Below are 6478 nucleotides of genomic sequence, written 5' to 3' on the forward strand. Positions count from 1 at the left end.
TCTTTGTACGTTGTCTTTTTTTTTCTCAGTTAGCCAAGGCTGGCTCTGAATTCCCTGGTCAGTTGTTTATATTGATTCCATGCCTCACTCACACTTACAGCATTTTATCGCTTATAGTTGGTCGCAGGTTTCATGTTGCTAGATGTCCTAATATTATCGTAACTTGCCACAGCTTTAGAAAATCTTGTCATAAATGGGATGTCTTTCTATTTTGACAAGAAATCAGTTTTCAACATCCTGGAGGGGAAAGTGTCTGTATATAAATTGCATTTGTGCATAATGCATCATCATTATCAATGCATGAATCAAACTCTTGACAATATTTGACATAGTTTTCCATGCATCATTTTTTACCATGATTAAATGCTTACTGTAGCACTTCATCTTTCTGACACTTCACTACAGTATCCCACAAGAGACACGTGCACCAGTGTCTTGACTCTTATTGGTAGTCATTGCATTGCTCATTTACATGAGGTGCATAAACCAGTTGAATCACTGGACTGTTGAACTGTCATTGAAAATAAGTAACTGCTAGTTCTTTTGTAAATCTCTGTATGTGTGAATGCAATATTATAGATGGAGGACTCATATTTTAGCTAGAAGCAACAGTCTGAGGTTAAAACATCTTAATGATAATTTGTTTGCAGCTTTTCCCTTCACAAGACGTTAATTGATAAACTTGAGTCATGTCGATTACTTATGTCTTTATCATCTTTTTGAACTCTTCATTCTGATGGCACCCATTCACTGCAAAGGATCCACTGGTGAGCAAGGGACGTAATACAAATCTATTCCAATGAAGAAACAAACTCATCTACATCTTGGAAGGCCTGAGGGTGAGTACACTTACAGCAAATTTTCACTTTTTGGTGAACCATTCCTTTAAGACTGAAAAATCTGTTTCTGTTACATGTGTTTTAATAATTTCTCTGGTGTTCCTAAAGAGGCAAGGAAGACATTTGGTGACCCTGTAAGTGTTTTCGACCAGTGTTATACACCGTAAAGTGAGAAATTTAAGGTTAGGCCTTAAAAGCTATGGGTGGCTGCTGTGTCTGTGCAGGAGCCAACATCTGCAAAGAGGGAAACGGAACAACTAAAGTAGACAGTCACACACCTTTTTTTTCTCTAGTCCTCAAAGCAATGACTCACAGCATAGAAGTAGCTGAGCGCATTAGCATCCAGAGCTAGCGGAGGCCTGCACTGACACGGTTAATCCATGCCATCCCAAAACAAATATCTCATGCTTCTGATGTTAAAGCCCACTTGGATTTGGCACAGTCGCTGGATGACAATGCAAAGGTATTGTCCCATCACACTCCAGGCAGGTCTCATTTACTTTGGGATTCCTCTGTGATAACTCATAGGAATATAGCCATGTTATCCTAAAAAACATCTCAGGGATGTCAAAGAAAAACAAACTGTGTCATACACATACTTGATATGAGTCCATATGGCAAAAAAGTATATTTTAGGTATATTTAAAATATTGCAAATATATATTTTATAATATATTTACATATATTTTCTGTAAGTTTTATTTACTAAATATATTTTTATTTTCCAAAATATATTTAGGAAAATACATTTCGCATTTAACCCAAAATATTTAGATTATATTTTACAGAATATTTTTCTTGCTATGGTGCTTTTTATATTCAAGATATAAAAAGCACCATAAGAGAATCATAAAAGTGGTCCATGTGACTCATGCACTCATATGCTATATTCCAAATCTTCTAAAGCCATAACTTGTATGAAGAACATGAATAAATTATGACAATTTTAAATTCTGGCCAAACTATCCCTTTAAAGGAACACTAACATCTAACATCATCATAGGAATATTTAATCTAACATATGCTAACCATACTTTGTTTATAAACTACTGAGAAGAAACGTTGAACAACCCAGACAATGCACAGCACAGTTGCTCCTCGGTGTAATTCTTAAAAGCCGGGGCTCATATTGGGCTTGATGTGATTTATGGTCAATCACAGAATAAATTAGATCATATGCAATGTGGGACAATCCATTAGCTGATTTTGTCACTGAGGATAAAAGGAATGCCTACACCTCCGTGCAGATATTGTACAATCATGCAGGAAATATGGCCTCCGGGGACTCAAAGACTTGGTCAGTTTAATAAATAATAATCCATAGGTTTGGAGCTCAGCAGGAAATGGGCACTCACTCATATTGAGGATGACATTGTGGATATTTCTAAAATGAACGCAGTGAATTTGAGACAGTGTGGCTTCAGTAAAAGCATAATTGCCATAATACAATATTTACTATGTCTGATTTTAGTTTTATTTCTTGCGCTCTCCTCGTTCCCTTTTATATTATGATGTAATTTTATCTATCTATCTATCTATCTATCTATCTATCTATCCATCTATCCATCTATCCATCTATCCATCTATCCATCTACCTATCTATCCATCCATCCATCCATCCACAAGGTCATTACCAAAAGGCCCTTGGGGAACTGTGGGTGAGCCACAAGCTCAGAGTTTCTGACAAAGGTAATGAAGACCTTCAGAGGATGTGAGGAGGGTTTGGAGGCGCCTTATGGGAAGGGGATTTGAGGATTACATTTTCGGAACCTACAGCACACAAAGGAACACACACAAACATTGTCCACAGAGCAACCAATGTCATGTCTGGCGTAACATGATTATTTACACTTTATCTTTACACTTGCCTGTGCACGCAGCACAGATTTGGAAATGCTGGTATATAAAAAGGCAATGATTACAAAGATGTGGGATTAAACCCACTTTACACGCTTTGCACCTGCACAAATCACTGTAAAATCATACTGGCAATTTAAGGACAAAAGGTCTACTTTCCTGCACAAGGGTTTACATTATCTACCAGTATTACACAACAAATACGTTTACACCATCAGAGAACATTCCTGCTTTGATCTCGGAAGAAACATCTGGATGGCAAGTAGCACTCACGAGAAACCCCTGATGACATTTTTGAAAGCATTTTGATCTAATTTGTTTTAATTCCTAGCTCCGGTTGTTTTGTTTGTCTGTACAGCAGCTATTCCCATGCTGGACACATGCTCTAGCATCTCAACAGCGTTCAGAGTAAAGAGTGCAAACCACTGATAGAGACCTGAGCAAAGACCGCTTCATAAATTTAGCTTTCAAAAGACAGGCCGAAGACTGTAATGATGCATCTGCTGAGCTTTCTGGCATGCCTTTTTAAAGCCTCAATTACACCGTGATTCTCCTGGCAGATGTTGGAAGAATAGTGGGAAGCCAAGCTATTTGGCTGTGAGAGCAAAGTGTTTAGCAGGTGAAACAGTATCTGTCATGTTACCTTAATCTTTGGGAGGGTGAAAGCAGAAAAGTCTTTAGTCATTCAACTCTGAACATGTTTTATATTTTGGAGATATATGATCAAGGACTTCATATCTTCACACTCTCCGTTCACATTTCACAGGAAGGTCTTGACTTTTATTAACATAAGAATGACTATTTCACCTCAAAACCACATAGTAGGTTCAGGTGAATTTCACACATTATTCACTTGCCCAATAATCCACAACTGTTGTCTTGATTTACAGACTGGACTGGAAAAGTAATGTGAGATTTTAAGAGTCACACTATGTTTTGCTTGGCCAAGTTCACTGGACTTAAATGGAATCAAGGACTTCCTTCAGTGCAGGTGACCCTTGTTTCCTACAGGACAATGCCTTTCCCAAGCTGCATTAGCTTGTGGTTAAGTATCAAGTGTCACAGCAGCTAATCACACACCCAGGAATAGGCTTCAACCTACATACACTTCACAGAGGATTCTGGGGTAATTTTACACCAATAGTGCCATCTAAAGGTCACAAAAGAAGACACAACTATTGCATTTTATTATGGCCCACTTAAGGCACAGGCAATATTATTTCACTTTTGAAGAAAATGTGCATCTGAACTATTCAAATAATATTTGAATAATGCATTATTTAATTTTTATATATAAATTTATAGAAAGTAAATATATATATATATATATATATATATATATATATATATCAATATTACATAAATGTTTAATAAATGCATAAATAGTATTAGCAAAAAAAGCATGCACATATATGTATGTGTGTATAATGAATGAATGTATTGAAAATAAACAAAAGGAAAATTATCAATGTATATATTGCTTTGCTAATTGCATTTATAACAATTCTTTGATACATATATTTTGTATTTGAAAGGACAGACATTGAACTATTAAATAATGATATAACTGAATACTACATTTTTAATCAAATGTATTTTTAATATATGAATGTATAGAAATTAAATGCATAAAATAACATATAAACACACATATTGCTAATTGTATTTCGTAAAATTTCTCTGATACCTTTTTACATTATAACTTGTTATATATTATTATAATATTTTTAATTATATTTGTAGATACGCGTTTCTGTGGAGATGGTAGTACCTATCTGACTATAAAACGCTGATTTTCAAGGTTTACATGTAGCAACCATAAAAATACCCTATCAAAGATTAGCAATTGCCTGAAAGACATTTGTGTCATTAAATGTTACAGAAAAAAACATGCTGCATGGCTGTATACAAATGAAAAGAACAGGCAGCATATCACATTGCCCTCATCATTTAGCCTCATTGATCTGCTACATGTAAGAAAAGGAATCTGATCCATCTGTCAAACACTTTTTAAAAGCATTAGAGTTTGAATTATAAAGGGGTTGACAGAGGGTAAAGGGGTGGAGCGGTTGCCCAGGCCAATGGTGCATCCCCACCTCTCAGCCTCTGCTGTGGGAGAAGCCCAGGACCTGTGTGCTGGAAGCGAAGAATACATGCCTTTCATGCGGACCTCCAGCATCTTGTCCTAAAGGAATCCCACCAGCACTTAATGAAAGGCACCTTTTCCCCAGAGGAGGGGAAAAAAAAGCTAATTTGAAGAAACTCGACCCTACTTTGCAAATCAGTCAGTAGATATCTGATTGTCACTCCAAGATCTAGGGTCTAATCCTATTGTTTTTTCTATAGGATTACTTGTGCTGGGTACCTCTCCCCCTTTGGCACTGCACGGGAGAATAGACAGATTAAGGGGATTAGTTTGTATCCTCCTAACTTGTCAAGCTGGGATGTAAGGATCCATTGACTTCACTGTTCTGAATGAGAGAAGTGCCTAAAAAAAGAGAGAAATGAAAGGCAGTGAACAAGAAAAATTCCTGAAAGAACAATGTGATTTGTTTGCTTTTGTTCCTTTTAACTTGGCTCGGTTCAAAGGGTCTCAGCTAAGAAGCCGCGGTCCCAAGTCGGAAAGATATGTCCCAAGAATAAAGCGAGTAAGAGCCCTTAGCTATGGCTGTCAAAATAACATTTACCACAAAACAAACAAGTTTACTTGAGAGATTACACTGATTTTCTAGGGATCAGTGGTTGTCACTTTCTCGATGACAGCGTACACCCAGGCTGTGTCTGAATCCTGAGCTATGCTGCCTTCACGGTTAGGAACCCATCAAGGCCTGTCCGAATCCAGTGTTTTCACTACAGCCTGTCTAATAAAATGCTTTCATCTGGGCTTTTTTTAAAGGCACTATAAATGTATCCCCTGTGTGTGAGGACTGGCATCTGTTGGAGCGATAGTGAAAAAAGTTAATTCATAAATGTTCAGTTATTAACTATTTTTAACAAAAAAAATAATTACAGAAGTTATTGAGCAGTTGACTTTATACATTAGATCATTGAGATACTGAAGAACCTTGGTAACTGAATCCAGCATTTAATTTTATATTTCACCCTTTTAAACAATAGTTCATTGATAAATTGTCCTAGTAGGACTACTATATCTTGTCTTGTATTCTTATTATTCTATATTCTATATACATATACATTTCGCAATCCATCATATTTCTTAGGTTATGTCATTATTGAGTATTTAAAGCCACCATCATATCACAATTTAAATACTCAGTTTAAAAAAAAAAAACATACATGGTAAATGTGATATGTGACATAAGAAATGTTATTAAATGCTATAAAAGTGTGTGATTAAAATATGTACAGTATTTGGCAGATACTTGCAATATTTCCCATCATGGCAAATTACTTTAGTTACATTTACTTATATTATCTACCTACATTGCTGCATTGTATCATGCAGGAAAAGATTTTCCGTCAGTATGCTTATCATATACTTGTATAATTAATAATATTAATACTCCCCCTCTCTCTGTCCGCTCGTGCGATTATATATTTATCGCGATCTTTCTTTTTTTCTTGCTTTCTTTTTGCATTTCCTGCCCTTTTAAATTCAATGTCAGCTGATTTCTTGATGTCAGCTGGTTTAAGAACAACAAAGTCACGCCCTGCCGTGTTTAAACGATAGATAAATCATCCAATCGTCGTTACGTTTAGTTGTCAAACCAGGAAGTGTTCGCTTGAACAGACCAATAGCAGCAGGGGGCTGGGCTTGCTGA

Source organism: Barbus barbus, assembly GCF_936440315.1.
Source record: "Barbus barbus genome assembly, chromosome: 18".
NCBI classification, from domain to species: domain Eukaryota; kingdom Metazoa; phylum Chordata; class Actinopteri; order Cypriniformes; family Cyprinidae; genus Barbus; species Barbus barbus.